The sequence below is a fragment of the Sapajus apella genome, unplaced genomic scaffold (assembly GCF_009761245.1).
Source record: "Sapajus apella isolate SASKATOON/1434 unplaced genomic scaffold, GSC_monkey_1.0 scaffold88, whole genome shotgun sequence".
Lineage (NCBI taxonomy): Eukaryota > Metazoa > Chordata > Mammalia > Primates > Cebidae > Sapajus > Sapajus apella.
In genome coordinates this window covers 1919245-1938261 of record NW_022437028.1, presented here as the reverse complement: position 1 = coordinate 1938261, position 19017 = coordinate 1919245, and the positions used below count along the sequence as shown (strand labels likewise).

General features: G+C 40.5%; 1 protein-coding gene and 1 long non-coding RNA gene across 5 annotated transcripts in view; one reads left to right on the top strand and one right to left on the bottom strand.

The window, feature by feature from the left end:
• Window positions 1–19017, top strand: part of AUTS2 (activator of transcription and developmental regulator AUTS2) — a 1216826-nt gene that overhangs the window by 76499 nt on the left and 1121310 nt on the right. The window lies entirely within an intron of this gene.
• On the bottom strand, window positions 169–18560 carry LOC116534491. Its single transcript, XR_004261755.1, has 3 exons — window positions 18481–18560; window positions 11675–11685; window positions 169–179 (listed from the first exon to the last, which is right to left on the bottom strand). It is a non-coding gene; the product is annotated as an uncharacterized LOC116534491 (long non-coding RNA).

Genomic DNA, 19017 nt, shown 5'->3' with positions numbered 1-19017 from the left:
TGTCCCTGCTTCTCTATTCTGGGAATCTTACCACATCAATAAGGAGTCTCTGGTAGCACTAACCTCTTTTAAATAGCCTAAGTGTGAGATCCTGACCTTTTTTTCTGTATGTGGCCTACTTCCTTGATGAGAAGCTGGCTTTTATATGAGAGCTTCTATAGATTGCATAAAACTTCAATCTTGCTATTTGTTTCCATTATTGCTTTAAAAAAATAATTTTACAAATTTATTCTAATAATGTACTAATGTGTTTTGTCCCAGGATAGTGAAACTTTTTAAGATTTTTAATAGATTCATCTAGATACCTAAATCTCTCTAGTTACTCAATCCTTCTCGAACATCCAGCAGAATATTGTACTGTGATCATTTCCCAGGATGGCTTTGGCTGAGGGATTTTTTTTTTTTTTTTGTAATGGAGTCTTGCTGTATCACCAGGCTGTAGTGCAGTGGCATCGTCTCAGCTCACTGCAACCTCTGCCTCCCTGGTTCAAGACATTCTCCTGTCGTAGCCTCCCAAGTAGCTGAGATTACAGGGGTGCACCACCACTCCCGGCTAATTTTTGTATGTTTAGTAGAGACAGCGTTTCTCCATGCTGTCCAGGTTGGTCTCGAACTCCTGACCTCAGGTGATCCTCCCGCCTTGGCCTCCCACAGTGCTGGGATTATAGGTGTAAGCCACTGCACCCAGCCTTGGCTGAGGTTTGACTCTTTGCACTCACAGCCCCATGATGTGTGTACTTGTATGCATGTATATTCACATTTGAGGACTGACATCATTTCACCAACCAAGAAACTAAGACAGTGTGGGGAGTACATTTTAAAATAATTTTTATATTATATATTGGCAGGTCATCCCTTTGCTTATAGAAGGTATTATATTGGTAAGCTGGAGGAAGATTGAAAGGGAAAGTAGAACCTGGTTTGATCCCAGTCTGTGCATACCTGAGGAGTTGAGTTGGCAACTCCTGAACCAAGGGTTGTGGTGTTCAGAAATATCTCCAGTTTTTCTGAAGGATGGCATGACATTCTAAAAATAAGAAATTATTTATAGTCACATCAGTGTGTAATATACCTAACAGAATATTAGAAGGGAGATGAAACATTTGGGCATTCAAAGAACCTGGTTGTATACCATTAGGCATGGCCCTGAAACTACTTAGGGTGGCTTTTATAGCAGTCTAAACCTGTATCCTGGGATGTCAGCATCTCTGAACAAACCCTTTCTCTCTCCTCCATTGAGATCACTTTATTCAAATTCTTTATGCATTTAGAGAGTTGCTCAGGCAAGGCCATGTTCTGGTTTGCTCTTCTTAAATGCAAATGTTTCTAGAAATGACTACAGAGTCCTGAATCTCCTCTTGTAATTTTTCAGGTCTTGGTCTGGGGGAAGATACAGAAATGGAGGTCTTATGCTTCACATTTGATTTAAGTCAACTATGTCAAGGTATCTTGACTTAAATTAGCCTGACTTAAGTAAGTTTGACAATTTAAATATTAGAATGGTAAGACATTTTTGTGCCTCTATATCCATATATCTATTGTGGGGAGGAAAAACTGAAAATAAAGAATGATTACTTTTTGATATTCTGTGGAAATCTTATTCTCCAATTAATTTTTCACTGGATAGCCTCCTTACTTCCCAGCCTTAAGTTCTTATTTATGCATGAAACTGGTTTTTTTCTTTTTAAAAAGAATTATTCTGAAACTGTTTTCTGACCATGCTTCATATATTGAAGTAGATTTTTTTTCACAGAAGTGAAAAGGAAGTGCCTTGTGTTTCATATGTAGACGCTTTTTAAGGACACACAGCTTCTCATCATTCATTTTTAACACATGTAGACGCTTTTTAAGGACACACAACTTCTCATCATTCATTTTTAACAGTGGACAATTTTGGTTCTTGTTTATGGAGATTCCTTGGGAATTATTAGCTGATAGAAAATTTCTGAAGAGAGATGGAAAATCTAATCTATTTGGATGTCTTGTTAAATGGAGCTTTTTGAGTATAAGGATTTCTGAAGAAATATAGACTGTCAGAGCTGATAGAGTTTAGAGCGTCTCAGTATACCATTCTTTATAAATAAGGAGAGCTGAAAGCCCAGAGAAATGAGGTGCCCAATGTTGAGATTCAGTTAGTGGTCGCCTGCTGGTCTCTGAGCTGCCCATCACTCTACCTTGACTAATAGTGATAACTGATGTTTCTGGCAGCAAATCGAAGATACAAGTTTTCCACCGTCTTCAAAGGAGAGCTACATTATATTAAACTTCATGCTGAATATCTTTTATTGTGTTCTGATAGTTTGAAAATTGGGTATTTTTGTACTGTTGTAAAACTATAGTGCTTAACTGGAAACCCCAGCATTAACCCATTTACCTTCTGTAGAGCTAGGATTAGAAAGTTTTTGATTTAAAGAGTGAGGAATAAAAGATGGTATCTTGTCCTTAACAAGAGGTCTACATGGATGAAAGGAGAAACAGACTTAAGGAAATGGTAGTGCTTACACGATGATCTAATCTGGGTTTGAGTTTTGTTTTTGAAGCCACTAGTTTTTATTTTGGTGTTTTCCAGATATTCTTATAGCCTTCCTGGGGAGATTTATTTTTTGGAGACATTGCTCACATTGTTTACTCCTCTAGGTTAAATGTACTAGGCCATCTGTTGTTAATTTTGTGAGTTGTATTAAATTCCCTTCTTTGGCTGGATTGTAAGCACCAAAAGCAAACTTAGACAGAAGCAGGAGCATTTGTAAATTACATAGCTTTGAGCCTAAATGGTGGTTTTTATAAATGCAGTTTTCAAATGGGCTGAGATTCTATTTTGAGTTTTGGGATCAGCAGTTTAAACACAGGGACCTTTATGAGTTCTCTGGAAAAGCCCACTTTGAGACCCTGAACAGTTGTGCCAAAGCAAGCTCTTGGGGAAAGGTTGGCAGTGATATTGATGAATTACTTTTAAGATGCTTGGGGCCGATGGACAATGATTTTCTAATACTCTTTTAAGTTCTCAGGCTGACCTATAAAATTTGGAAGTGCTTATCTAAAAGGCCAGTATTCTTTCTGACAGGCACAGGAAAAGCTTGTTCCCTGCTTGATCCTCGTGCAAGCACTTCTTGGAGGCAGCTAGGCCTGTGGGTCTTGGGGACCAGAACAGAGAACAGAAAGCAACAATACTGGCATTTTCAGTTTCTGCTGAAGCTGCAAAAGCGTTTAAAGGGAAATCTGAAGTTATCTCTTCACTGTCTATAGCCTCTTGAATTGACTTCTGGGTGTTATAGATGGGACCAGCATGTGTAAAAGCAGAATTTATATTCTATTTGGGTATCAGAATCAATTTTCTCTTTTTAAAATAATTTTCTGGTAAGTGGTGGTTTCTCCGATATGATTTCTATTGTGAGTTCAACAAAAAAGATGGTGAAATGGGGTTATTACTTAACCAAATTGCCTCGTGTACAGACAGGCTGAACTGGTGCTTTGCCTAGAGTAGTTGGCCTAGAGTTTTCAGAAACTCAATTGTGGCCTTTATAAGGCTGTGCTTGGGGTTGTATTTCCAATCTCTCTCAACTTTTGTTCCCATGGAAGGGAGGAAGTAGAGCTGTGACAGATATATTGCTAGATAGCACACAATAGCACACAAAACGAGAAAGACATGGCGTGAGCCATTCATGGAGACAGATTTACACTCTGTGCTGCCCTTAAACCATAGATCCATCTATTTCAGAGAAACAACTTGCCCACTGTATTATATTTCAGACAGGGACATGGCTTAGAAGAGAGATGTTGACTCCTTCTGTTTAGCTTTTGCCAGTAATGCTGCACGTTTTGCTGTAGTCAATTACTTTTGTGGGGATGGGAAAATACTTTTGGCAAAGGAAAGCCCGTCTCTAGACTGGAAGTGGAAGAAGGGAGATATCAGGAGAGTAATTGGCCATGCTGTCGCCATAGTGAGGTATATATGTATATTTTTGCTGGGTTTTGTTTCCAGCCAACTATATTATCAGGCATTGAAATTTCTAAACTTATTTCATGACAAGAAAAACGAAGCTGGAGAGATTGTGACGGGCCACGGCCAGAGTGTTTGGCATTCAGTTTCTCTTTAGTTCTCTCTATAGGACCGTTTCCTGGCATTACGGAAGAATTGACTGGTGTGTCATTGTCTTTCATGGACATTAATGGACAATAATATTGGTAGTAGTTAATGTAATAGCATGGGTTCTGGAACCATTCTGCCAGGATTTACATTCAGGTCCAACCATGACTTAACCAGATGCCTCAGTTATCTTACCTATAAAATGGGGATTCTAGGTCTTACCTTATCAGGCAGCTCTAAGAATTGTTTAGTCGGTACTAAGGCACTTATAACTAAGTGTTCAGTAAACTTAACTATTGCAATTTATAAATTTGTGTTGATTTTATGGAAATAAATGATGATATGTGATACCTGGTAGATTGTTTTGCGGACATTTTCAAATGTAAAAAAATAACTCAGCCTGCATTGAAAACTTTATAGATTGATAGTTTTAAGGAATGAAAAAAATACTTTTGGGAATAATCTACATTTGGAAGAAATCAGGAAAGAGAGGACAGTATGTATGTAGTTCTGTATTTCTATGTTTTGGGCTTGTAAAATATGTGTGATTATATATTTCATGTCAGTAATAATTTATTTTGGGGAGTAGAAGCAAATGTCAGTTAGATACATCTTCTACGGAATAGATTGTTTTATTTATTTATTTAGATGAGATGGTTGAGTGTTGTCTTACTTGGTTGAATTTAGAGATTTGAGAAAATGTGTATGTTTTTTAAAAATTTTTGTGATACACAGGACCTTTAAATGAAATCAGTCCCTTTTTCTTTTTTTAAAAAACTCTCTGTGATGAGAATTACCATTTCCTAACTAAACAGTTTTGTTTTCTTTTTGCATTGTGTGCTTGTCTCTACATAGATATTACATTTTTTTAGTTAGATGTGTTTTGGAATATCATTGACTTTTTTTCCTGTTACGTTGGAAAAATTTAATGGCATTTGTATGTTATTCTCATGAAGTGGGTTTGGGCATGCTGCCTTATACTAAGTAGAAATCTTGTAGTAGTTCTTCAGAAATAATTCAAATCATTCATTGATTCATTTCTGAATACTTACGTATGGTTGCATAGGTGAGGTTATTAGAATTGGCTTTGAGCATTTTGTTTAGCAGTTTTAATCCAAGTGGCAAATATACTATCTGATTCAATTACTTGCATGAATTCACTTTAAACAACTACTTAAGATGAGTTGTCCCTAGGCCTGTCTTTATTTATTTACTTACTGTGCATGCATACAAGCATACATGCATTACATTTATTATTTTTTATTGTGTTAAAAAACATTACAAAATTTACCATCTTAACCATTTTAAAGTGTAAATACTTCAGTAGTGTTAAGTATAGTCATTTCATTGTGAAACAGAGCTCCAGAACTTTTTCATCTTGCAAATATGAAACTCTATACCCATTAAACAACAACTGCCCTCCCTTGTTTCCTCCAGCCCCTGGTAACCACCATTCTCCTTTCTCTTCGTATGGATTTGAGTATTTTATTTTTTATTTTTTGAGATAGAGTCTCGCTGTGTTGCTGAGGCTGGATTGCTGTGGCACAGTCTTGGCTTACTGCAACCTCCGCCCCCCAGGTTCAAGTGATTCTCCTGCCTCAGCCTCTGGAGTAGCTGGGATTACAGGCGTGCGCCACCACACCCAGCTAATTTTTGTATTTTTAGTAGAGGTGGGATTTTGCCATATTGCCCAGGCTGGTCTCGAATTCCTGACCTCAAGTAATGTGCCCACCTCAGCCTCCCAAAGTGCTGGGATTACAAGCATGAACCACTGCACACAACCACATTTGAGTATTTTAGGTACCTCATCTAGGTGGAATTACATAGTATTTGTCTTCTTGTGACTGACTTATTTCACTTAGCATAGTGTCTTCAACGTTCACGTAGCATATGACAGAATTTTCCTTATTCTCAAGACTGAATACTATTCCATTGAAGGTATATACCACAGTTGTTTGTCTTTGTATCCTGTGAGGGGCATTTGAGTTGTTTTTACCTCTTGACTATTGTGAATAGTGCTTCTCTGACCATGAGTGTGCAAATATCTCTTCAAGATCCTACTATCACTTCTTCTGGATCCGTACTTGGAAGTGGGATTGCTGGATCATATGGCAGTTTTATTTTTAATTTTTTGAGGAACCTTTGTACTTCTTTCTGTAGGAGTCATGCCATTTTAGTCTCACCAACAGTGCACATGTTCTCCAGGCTTATCTTTTAAATAGCCTCTTCCAGACTGACAGAGGGTGGCTTCATGGAGAACAGGGCAGCTTTGAGGGTTAGGGTGGCCTGTTTCAAGCTTCATCAGACTCCTAAGGACTGGCTAATTATTTTTGTTAAGGTCATACTGCTGGACCAGGGCACTGACTTATGCATAGAATGTTGGTCTGGGTGTTGATAGACTTAGGCTGCAATTGCTGTGAGTGATCTGAGGTAGGTCACCTCAACATCCTGTTCCCTGCTATTGTCATCTGTAAATGAGGGGGTTGTGCTTCTCCCTGTTTCTTAATTTGTTCCAAAATCTGTTTGTTGTAGAATCCAGGCATTTTAAAAATATAATGTGCGTAGCATGGTGTAATTATTTGATAGATTGGATTTCTTTTTGCACCAGTTTATTCTGTTTTTTGTTAAACATGCCCTTTGTTTTTGTTCTTACTCTGTAACTGCCCCAGATATTAAGTGATGAAGATGGAGACCTTGGTGATTGAGTGTGAGAAGTGAGTCTGAATGCCTGGGTTCAAATCCTCCTCTATTTACTAGATGGGTGACCTTGGACAATGTAACAAACAGTTGTTTCACAGTTTCTCTATCTGTGAAACAGAAATAGTAATAACTTTGTGAGATTTAGATGAGCTAATGCCTGTAAACTGCTTTGCATGTGCCAAGCCCATAGTAAGCACTCAGTAAGTGTAAACTCTAATTATCATATCATATGGTAATTATGATGGTGGTAAATGAGTGAGGTCATCTTAACATTTGGTCATACTCTACATTTGAGTAGCTTTAGACTTTCTGAAGATACTGTTTCCTGCAATGTTGCTCTGTAGGTGGGGAGGATATACCTATTACACAGTTAGAAAAATTGAACAGTAGAGATTATGTGTTGTCCTATACTTAATGACTGTAGGGCCTGAGTGGGTCTTAATGTTACAATCTGGTAAGAACTCTTCCTGACCTCTTTGCCCATTTATAAACATCCCTTCAGGTTGACCTGAGTGACATCATTTTCTAGCTATGTAATCCTGGTGGTATGAAAACTCTGGGGGTCTATAGTTTTTTAGAACTATGACTTAGTACTAATACTAGCCTCTTCAGTACTCATACTCTTAAGGCTTAGTATTCGTTTCTTTAGTAATTTGCATATTTGAAACTTAGCCAGTTTTCCAAGGTGAGTAGATATTTCATATGTCTGCTTTCTGGTAGGTAGCAGCAGTTGTGCAATTACTCAGTATTGGCAGTTCTGTTACTTAATACAGAGGCCTAGAGGGAAAGACTTATTCAGAAACAAAACCTCTGCTTGAAAAGTTCTCAAGGCTAGCTATGGTGGCTTGGCCTGCAGTCCTAGCACTTTGGGAGGCTGAGGCAGGAGGATCACTTGATCCCAAGAGTTTGAAGGTACACTGAGCCATTGATATGGCTCCGTTGTCTGGAGAAACCCAGGGTCCCTTGCCTCTCACTGAGAAAATCAGCGACATGGACACACTTGGAGTGGTTTAAGAAGCAGGGGGCCGGGCGCGGTGGCTCAAGCCTATGATCCCAGCACTTTGGGAGGCCGAGGCGGGTGGATCATGAGGTCAAGAGATCGAGACCATCCTGGTCAACATGGTGAAACCCCGTCTCTACTAAAACTACGAAAAATTAGCTGGGCATGGTAGCACATGCCTGTAATCCCAGCTACTCAGGAGGCTGAGGCAGGAGAATTGCCTGAACCCAGGAGGCGGAGGTTGCAGTGAGCCGAGATCGCGCCATTGCACTCCAGCCTGGGTAACAAGAGCGAAACTCTGTCTCAAAAAAAAAGAAGCAGAAAGTTTAACAGGCAAGAAAGAAGAAAACAGCTCCACCATACAGAGGCAAGAGGGCTCCGAACAGAAAACTCCCACTGGTGGGGGTGAGGGGAGAATGTAGTTGGTTATTTTGGGAAGCTAGATGAGGCGGGTGTCTAATTTGTTTAGGGCCCAGAGGGTTGGTTTGACCAGGGGTGTCATTCAAGTAGCCTTTGAAAAACTGGCCTTCCCACCCTAGCCTTTTAATATGTAAATGCAACTACCTGGCTGGTTGCCATGATGTCCTGCACACGTGGCAAGAAAAAGTGGCAGGAACCGCCATATTGGGTGGACCTGGCTTTTAGCCGCTGGCATTTGCATATCAATACTTGCAGGTCTGGTTTTTCAGGCTGCTTTCTGTTAGAAAAGAAATGTTTTGGGGGTTGCTTTTTTAGTAAAAGAAAAAGCCTTACTGAGGACTCTTTTATCCTATTTGCCTAAAATAACTTTCTAATAACTCTTGTAATCCCATGATGGTGCCTCTGCACTCCAGCCTGTGTGACAGAGCTCTAAGAACTAAGACCCTGTCTCTTAAAAGACAAAAAAAAACCCGAAAGAAAAAATGAGGCTGGGTGCAATGGCCCACACCTGTAATCCCAACACTTTGGGAGGCTGAGGCAGGTGGATCACTTGAGGCCAGGAGTTTGAGATCAGCCTGGCCTGTTACATGGTGAAACCCCATCTCTACTTTAAAAAAAAAAAATTTAGTCTGGTATGGTAGCGCACACCTGTAATTCCAGCTACTGGGGATGCTGAGGCAGGAGAATCGTGAATCACTTGAACCTCGGAGGTGGAGGTTGCAGTGAGCTGAGATCATGCCACTGCACTTCAGCCTGGGCAATAGAGTGAATGAGACTCTGTGTTAAAAATCAAAAAGACTAAACAAACTTTCTCAAGTCATGTTCAGGAGATAATGGCGGACATAGTGGAAACTCTCTAAATCTGATTTTCCCCAACTATAAAATGAAGGGCCTGGATCAGGAGGTATTTAAGGACCTTGCACGTTTTAAGACATGGCCATCTTGAGATTAGAAACAGTCCTGTAGGTTCTTAGGGCATGATGAAGACCTTTGAGGAGAAGTATTTTAACTAACAGCCTTGTGTCTTGGGTAGAAAGAGGCATGGGGAGGTTATTAGGTGGGCATTAAAGGAGCAACTGGAGAAAGGAGACACTAGGAGGCTGTTTTGATAATCCACATTCAAGGTAGGCTGCCCCTTCCTGAGTGCTGGAGGGCACTTGCACCTTGGGATGGGGTCAAGGTTTTCTTCAAGATAGCATCTTTCATAGGCCCTAGGAGCCTTCTTTCATGAGCTTGCTGCCCTGGTTCATGAGGGAGGGATTGATGGATACATGCCCCCTTGTGTTTTTTTTTGCTAGCACTGTCTTCACACCCTCTTGCCATTTATGTTTTTTGATGAATGATTAATTAGAAAAATCATCATTTGTAAATTGTGAGTGAACCAGACATTTGGCCCTGACTGTAGGGAAATGGCGCCTCTGAGCTGGGTGTAGCTTGCAGCCAGTACATCAGAGCTGCAGTATTCCCAGACCAGTGGTGAATTTACATGAAGTTCCTTTTCAGCATGTTAATGACTGTTATAGCTGAGTAACTAGTGAAAAATAATATCAAATGGGAAGAGGAAATATTTAATGCTTTTTTTTTAATCATTTTTAGCTTACTGTGAAATATGTATTTTGATTTAGGAAGGACATAAGAGTCAGACATTAGATAAAATGTTAGTTTGTGCCTCATTACTTGTTTTGTTTTCTTTCTTTGTATTAATAAAATTAAAAGGATAAAGTGAGTTGTTGTGAGATGGATTTTACTAGTTGAGTGGTTTTTCTGTAAGTTTTAGGTCACAGGTATGTCTTTCCTGGTAGTTAGAATCTATATGTTCAGTCTGCCTCATTGATTAAATGCCTGGTGTGTATTGTTTCTAAAATTCAGCTGTCATCATTTTACTCCCCCGCTTAAAAACTTCAGTGACTCCACACTGCGTCTGGGCTGAAAGATATTCTCAGTAGCCTGGCTTTTAAGGAAGGGGCTCTGTGCTGCTGAGCTCATGCAGTGGCATGATCTTTCCAGGCTGTCTCCCTAAGGCAGCTCCATGTGGCTACATTGCGCAAGCCACAGAGGTTGACTCCTTGTTCCTGTAACTTGCCGGAGGCTTCCTCACCTTTGCACCTCTGCTCAGATGATTTTGGGGCATGAAATGACCCTGTCTTTTTCTCTATCTAAAGCCTGCTTATCCTCCAAGGCCCAGTTTTAGAAGTTTCTATGGCTACTCTGACTGGATAGGAGCCTGTTCATTTTGGAACATAGAGAAAATTGAAAGTAGGTCACAAATCTCTGTGCTTTCCATTTTGACATCTCTCTACCTCAGAAAATTCATAATGAATCCTACTTTTCCCCACTTCCTGTTTGGCCACCATCTAGTCTTAGACAAACTAAGCTGTTTGTCCAGGTAAACAAGTAGTTGTGGACCACAGAAATTTCTGATCATTAGAATTGAAGTTAGTAGGGATATAGGCCTCAAGGATAGTGCCATATTTTCTGAAGTCAGAAGATTTTCAGGCAGAAGATTTTACCAACAGCATTTATATAAAGTCCTGCTTTAGTCTGAGGCTGCAGTAGTAGAAGTAGAGAGTATCTAAAGAAGGGATACATGCCCTTTTTTTTTTTTTTTTTTTTTTTAAATAAAGATAGTGTCTCACGAAGTTGCCCAGGCTGGTCTGAAATTCCTGAGCTCAGATGATCCTCTTAAAGTGCTAGAATTACAGGCATGAGCCACCACTTGTGGCCAGTCCATGCCTTTTTACATTGTTGTTGAGATTGTCTTGGAGTGGTGAGTTCAGACTCAGATAAAACAATAATCTTCAGAGGAAATGACCAAAATGACCAGAGGTAGGCCTGAAAACATGAAGGCTGCATGGGTAGGAGAGAACAAGGAAGTCCATGCCTTCTGTTTTCAGTTATTCAGGAGGCTATTTTCAGGAAGGAGATCTGTTAGACTTCATGTATGGAACCATGGAGTGAGAACAAAGATTACTGGCTATAGGCTATAGGAAGATTAATTTTAGACTGTTGTAAGAAATAGTTTTCTCATAGTGCTGTGAAACAATGCATTTTCCCAGGAAATAGTAAGTTTCCCAAGTAGGAAGGGATGTGAACAACAGGAGTTGATATTGTAATCGTGAATATATGCGGCCTTATAGTAAAAGGACCACAGATACTGGAATGGCAGACCTTTAGGAATAAGTCATTTTCTACTGTAGGGTTTTAGAGGTTTCATAATAGAAAGTAACAAATCTTGTTTCTAAAAACAGGAATAAATCCTAATATGAACCAAAAAAAATATATTAGGTACAGTTTTCTGAGTTTATATTGAAATGATGAAAAGAGATCTGGAACTGGGGTTTAAAAAAAAGAGATCTGGAACTGGGAGACCTGGAACATACTGGGTTTAGGTACCTTAAGAATAGTGTTTAAGAATGACGAGAGATTTGCAGAATTTCTAAGGACTCAAGCAGTTTCAAAAAATATACTTAATATTACTCTTTATGTTTTTGAGACACTTAAGAAAATTCTGTTGTTTTCAAAATATAATAGAAAAGTAATATTACACAGTGGTCTTGACACAAGTAATCTGAGTATGCTTTATAGAGGCCTCTAAGAATTAAGAATCATAGCCCAGGTTGCAAATTTTAATGCATGCATACATTTTTTCTGTGGAACATAGCTTTTGTCAGATTCTTGGCAGTGGCTCTGATCCAGAAAACATTAAGAACCACTGGTCTTGAGTAGTGGTTCTCAGCTTTTTTGGTCTTAACCCACTTAGGTGGGACAGAAGCTCCTTATCCCATTTATACCATCCAGCATCAAGATAAGTGCATGCTAATAGGAGTCGTACAAATATTTTGTTTTATAAAAGTATCCCATAAGCTTTAAAAATGTGATTTTGTCATACTTACCTTGGTAAAGTAGATTGCAAGTTATTTAGAGAATATGAAGTCACAGATGAATGTTTACTATAGTAGTCTTTTTGGAGGTAGTCTTAGTCTGTGTATGTCTTCTTTAGCCACGGGGATTTGGATTATTCTTATTTTAACTATACCACATACCAGTCTCATTATTGGAAAATTACAGGACAAAAATATAAATGACTTAAATATGCACCACTGCACATCAAGAGATTAAACAGATAATTTTCAAAAAATCAAATTTCTAATGATACAGTTAAAGTAAGTAATTTATATTTAAAAAGCAGGAATAGCAGCTTTGCAAACTGTGATTGATTTAAGACTGCAATGAGGTTACAGTGATAATAAATCATTCTTCTGGAGAATTGTGACAATTTTGAAAGTTCTAACTGTTGGTGTGTGAAAGTGTATGGTAGACACTTTGCAGAATTATATATTAGCTGATGTTCTTGGTCTGCCAATTTCAAGTTCTTTATATACTTTGCTAACTTGCTGATATTAATTTATTAATACAGATTTTTTAGGACTCCCCTCACTTATTTAAGGTAACTAGTAAGTAGCTCTTGGTCAGTTTAAAGAAAACAAATATCTGTGGAAATGTACTTGTGGGTAGCAGTGATTCTAGAGCCCTATGTTAAGAAACACTAGTCTAATGGATCAACTTATAGGTAAATGATATTAAACATTTTGAGTAGGATTAAGATCCAGGAGACTATCTGAATAATGACTTCTCTCTCTCCCTCTTTTTAAAATATGATCATCCTAATGCATATGATAACTCTTTCTTTCTAAATACCTTCTATTTGCCAACCCTCTTAAACCTGGCCCTGAAGTTAAGATCAACAGCTATGTTTGAATAATTTTTTTCCTTCTCCTCTGCTTTGCTTTTTCTATCAAATTGAAATGCCCTGGCACTTTCTTCCCTCTTTGAAAACCCAAAAGAGGATTAGGCCATATAATGGACTATTTATGTGTCAAATTAAACGTTTTACTCTGAGGCTGTTTCTGAGTTATGCGAGCAGTAAAAATATGTATTAAGCTGCCAAGCCTTTTAAAAAATGCATATTATTTAGCGGATAGCCTGTAACAGTCTGATGGACCCATAATGGTGTTTTGAGTGAATATGCATTTGAACAATTTATAAAACTTAGGTTTACATGTGTATTAAACAGCCTGGGTAGGGAGTGACCAAAAGTTATTACCAATTGACAGCTGTTATCTGGTGACCAATTTGAAGTGAATTAGTAGATTACCTTCAGTGTAGAATACACAAGTTTCCTAGTCAGGGGAGCAGGCTGAATAATTGTCAGTGCGTGAGGCCACAGCCCCGGAGGCCTGTGTGTTGCTTAAAGTACTGGAGTAAAATGTCGAATCTCTACAGTGAAGTTGCACCTTAGATTCACATTTATGATCTAGTTCATTTTGTACTTGGAAATTTATAATTATGTTTACAGAGTACAGGCTGTGTATAACAATATATACTGTCCTTGGGAAGAGGGTTCATGTTTGTTTATTTGCTTTTCTTCTTTATTAACTAACATATAATCGTACATATTTATGATGTACGTAGTGATATTCGATATATACAGTGTATAGTGATCAGATCAGGGTAATTAGCATTTCATCATCTCAAACATTTATCATTTCTTTGTGATGGGTGCATTTAATGTCTCCCGTCTAGCTATTTGACAGTATGTAATATTGTTAACTATAGTCATCTTCCAGTGTGCTATAGAACACTATAATAGAAATTATTCCTCCTATTTAGCTGTAATTTTGTTTCCTTTAACAGAGCTCTCCCTATCCTCCACACCCCTCCCTTGTTTATTTCTTTGGCATCAATGCATCTAGGGCAGTGATCTTGAAATTTTTATGATGTGTCAAAAATACATAGTTCATATTTGTTCATGTTAAAATTATATGCATATTTATATATATAAATTTTATTCCAAAATTAGGAGTTTAAAGGATTGAGATTAAAAATTAGGTATACATAGATAACTTGATTTTTTTTTTTTTTGGTTCCTGAATGAATCCTCTTTCGCACTCCCTGAGATGTGCAGATTTTGCCTTGGAGATCAAGGCCATGGTCTTGAAACCTTTGTGCAATGAAGAGGGCATCGTGAATATAGTCATTCATAAACTGGAGCAAATCATTCAACTACCTTGAGGTCTCTAGTTTCCTTATTTGTTGAATGTAGATCTCTGTCTGGGGGGGCTGTCATAAAGATTACTGATAGTAAATGTCAGGTGTCTACCTTGACCACAAAATCACTTTCTCAGAGAGGCTTTTCCTGACCTCTTTTCTCCCTGATAGCTCCTCTTTTCTTCCTGATCACTCTCTAACTCTTTGCTTTGTATTTTAGTTATTTATTTTTTTTGAGACAGAATCTCGCCCTGTCGGCCAGGCTGGAGTGAAGTAGCGCAATCTTAGCTTACTGCAACCTCCATTTCCAGGGCTCAAGCAATTTTCCTGTCCCAGCCTCCGGAGTAGCTGGGATTACAGGCATGTGTCCCCATGCTTGGCTAATTTTTGTAATTTTTTTTTTTCTTTTAGTAGAGACAGGGTTTCACCACGTTGGCCAGGCTGGTCTCAAATTCCTGACCTCAGGTGATCTGCCTGCCTTGGCTTCCCAAAGTTCTGGGTTTAGAGGCATGAGCCACTGCACCCAGCCAACTCCTTACTTCTGTTTAAACAACTTTTTTCCATCTGAATGAATATTGTTTTAAGTATCTACTGGATTGGAAGCTTTGTGAAGGGAGATATTTTTAAAATTTTACTTTTTTGTTCTGTTTGCTGCTGTATCCATAACTCCTAGATAGCACATGCATGGCACATAGTAGGTACTCAGTAAATATTGTGATTTGAATATTTTATTACTTACTAGTTGATTAATAGAGGCTGTTATTGTTTTCACGTAGTATGCTACATATAATATAGTTGGTGTTCTAGAATAGAAGAAATAATTCTCCATGTATGAATTGCTCTCACTGTTACAGGATCCTTAGGGGGTCACTTTTCCAGCTGGAAACCTCTGTGGCCTGTGGTGCCTTTGCCCAAGTTTTATTCGGGCCTGCTGGGATTGTTCCACCCACTCAACTGGGCAGGCTGCACCCGGCTTATGCCACCAGCCTGGATCCCATGCCTGCTAAGTGTGAGCCAGGTGTGGAGCTGCGAGGGGTGTAGGAGTAAGCATGGGGTCCAGCCACTGGCACAGCCAGGTATGCTGGTACCAGGGAATGCGATGGTGCCTGGAAGCTTGGAGACGCCAGGAACCTCAGAGCCTCAAAGAGGGTGTTGTAGTCCTGGTTTGTGGAGTCGCTAGGTTTGGGATCCCTAAAGGGCTGCGATTATTTTCTCCTTCTTGTTGCCTGCAGTGTGGCTAGTAGGGGTGAGTGTTTCAGCCCTCTTGGTGTTAACACCTCTTTCAGTCCCCCATTTGGCGGGTCCCAAGTTCTTGTCCTATATCCAGGAAGAATGAGATACATGGACAGCCAGAGGGTGAGCAAGGTAGAGAGGAGCTTCATTTGAGTGACACAACAGACCTCAGGAGACCTGAAGTGGGTAGCTCCCTTTCATATGCAGGTCGTCCCGATGAATGTCCAGCTCTCAGTGGACAGGAGACCCGTAGTGGGTAAGTACTTTCCACAGGCAGATCATCCTGATGAATTGAGGAGACCCAAAGCGGGTAGCTCCTTCCTACAGCTGGTAGTCACAACATCTGCCTGGAACTACCTGAATCTCCATGGGTTTTTATGGGCTCGGAAGGGAGGAAGTATGTGGTGATTGGTCCATGGGTGGCCATGGGTGGGCACTGTAAGTTCTCATTCCAGGCCACATACTGCACCTGGAACTGGCAGCCTGGCTTCCAGACTTGAGGCTATCCCTGGCTTGAAGTTGGGGTTTCACAGGGGACCCACCCTTTTCTGCCCAGGAACCTTCTGCCTCTCACCATCAACATGCCATCCATGGTGCCCAGGCTGTTTGTTCAGAGGAGTGCCTGCAGGCCCATGTCAAGCTACCCTCACCTCTCACCCCCATCCCCTGCCTCACTCTTGCACCTGTTCACACCCAAAGTCCAGAAGGGGCCAAGATGACAGAGGGCTGGTGTGTCAGTACCACCTTGAGCTAATAGTGTACACCTAGCTGGGTTGCAGCAGTGCCTGGGCTGAGCCACAACTTTGCTCCGCACCAGAGCAGGTGCTGGGAATAGGGAGAAGCCAGGGAGTGGGAGCAGGTACTTACAAGCCTGTGGGCGTTGGGCCCCCAAGAGTGCAGGGATGCCTGGGTCCAGAGCCATAACTGGGAAGCTGCAGCTGTGCCCAGGAGTGCAGGGTTCCCACTCTGCTAACTTGGTAGGGGGTGGGGCTCCTGTCTGTTCCTGGCTATGCCTCCCCTGATGCAGTGGATGTCTTCACAGTGGCCGCTCCAGGTAGGCAACTCTGCCATCATCAGTGGGATACAAGGCAGGAAGTGTTCTTTCCTGTAGGGAGGATAGATTTTTTTTCTCTGTTACAGGTAGCATCTGGCAGGCATGTAGAAGTTAGACATGAAGCCTCTAGCCATGGATCTGAGCCAAGTAGACTGACCTGTGTAAGGTTCAGATGCCTCAACCATAGCCTCTTTAGCTCCTTGTTTTTGTCCACTGTGCCATCCAGCTGAGCACCTGAGAGCTTGAAGCTGAGAGCTTCAGTGGGGCCAGTGCCTACAGGGACCATGTGTATAGGCTTTGGAGGTGGGATAATTGGCGCTGCCAGTGGTCCTTTGGCTCACTTAAGGAGAACACCTGTGACCTCTGCAATCTTCCTTTACCCCCCACCCCTATAGGTAGACTACTTTGGCATTCTGTGCCATTCCAAGTCTGTAGAAATAATAGAACAAACATGATTTTTTGCATGATTGGTAGTGAGGACTGGAGGGGAAATAACCACACCTTTGGAAGACTTTGGTGGCCCTTTGAAATGAAGAGTTTTTATAGAAACACTTCTCATTTTAAAGACCTATTTTTTTTGTTTGTTTTTTTGTTGAGACAGTCTTCCACTGTCACCCAGGCTGTACTGCAGTGGTATGATCTTGGCTCACTGCAATCTCTGCCTCCTGGGTTAAAGCAGTTCTCCTGCCTCAGCCTCCTGAGTAGCTGGGACTACAGGCATGCGCCACGCCCAGCTAATTTTTTTGTATTTTTAGTTGAGATGGGGTTTCACCATGTTGACCAAGATGATCTCAATCTTCTGACCTTGTGATCTGCCCTCCTATGCCTCCCAAAGTACTGGGATTACAGGTGTGAGTCACCACACCTGGCCAAGACCTATCATTTTTAAGGTCATTCTTCTGCTAGGGCTGTGAAATAAAGACATATGAAATGTTTTCCAGTGTTGCTCTGGGACAAATTTGTGTGATGATTTTATTGGAGAAATGGATGAATATGAGATTGGAGAGTCTTTACATGTATGAACCATCACATATATAGTTCAGTGGCCTGAAAACATTAACAAATCTTATTTTTTTGAGATAGAGTCTCGCTCTGTTGTCTAGGCTCAAGTACAGTGGCCCAATCTCGGCTCACTGCAACCTCCGCCTCCTGGGTTCAAGAGTTCTCCTGCCTCAGCCTCCTGAGTAGTGCGCCACCACGCCTGGCAAATTTTTATATTTTAGAGACGGGTTTTACCATGTTTGTCAAACTGGTCTCGAACTCCTGATCTCGTGATCCACGCGCCTTGGCCTCCCAGAGTGCTGGGATTATAGGCGTGAGCCACTACATGAGGCCCCTTATGTCGTTCAATTTGATTCTTACCTATTGTCTCTTCAGTTGATGCAAATTTGCATTCAACTTTTCCTGAGGGGAAATGGAGAGATATTTTCTGGGATCAGCTGATGATCTTAAACTTGATTTTTTTTTTTGAGATGGAGCTCTTCTCTAACGCCTAGGCTGGAGTGCAGTGGAACCTTCTTGGCTCACTACAACCTCCACCTCCTGGGTTCAAGTAATTCTCCTGCCTCACCCTCCTGAGTAGCTGGGATTACAAGTGCATGCCACCATGCCCAGCTAGTTAGTAGAGATGGGGTTTCACCATTATGGTCAGGCTGGTCTTGAACTCGACCTCGTGATTTGCCTGCCTTGGCCTCCCAAAGTGCTGGAATTATAGGCCTGAGCCACTGCACCTGGCTGAACTTGACTATTTTAAAGAGTCATGGCAGATGCCAATTTGGACTGTGTTTAGGATGGGGTTTGGGGGGTGGTTCCATTGTTCTTTTTTGTCCCACATCGTCTAACAACCTATTTGTTTAGGGAGTTTTATACTGCTTAGAGTGAGCTAAGAATGTGCTCAAGCACATAATGTTAGCCTATTTTTCAGGCTTACATGAAAACTCTGAAACCCCTCTAGGTTCTAGCTTTCAGGAGGCTGGTTAGGAATGCACTGACCGAGAGACTTCCCTAAAAATTAATTTAGAAACATGCTAGAACTTTCCTTACCTTAACTTTGAGAAAAGGATCTCTCTCATGGCATTTTGAAGTGTTGTGGTAGATGGAAATAATGAGGAAACTGCCACCTTGAACAGAGTGAGAGGTTTAGAGCTATATAAACTTTAGTCTTTGACTCTGTCATTAATTACTTGTTCTGTCATGAGTGAGTTACTTAACATTTCCTGAGCCTGTCTCTACTAAAAGAAAAAAAAATTACAAAAATTTCAGCATCTGTACAATGAGGATTATATTTATTTCATACTGTTGTGGAGACTTGAGCAACAGAATGTGAAAACATCGGTCAGTGCCTGGTGTATTCTGGAGATTCGGTAAATCTTGGTAGCCCATTTCCCCCTTTTAGGGGTAAAGCCAAAGGTCTTTTTTTGGCAAATAGTTGAGATACTTGATGCCAAAAGGAAATTTAACTCATGCCATGACAAG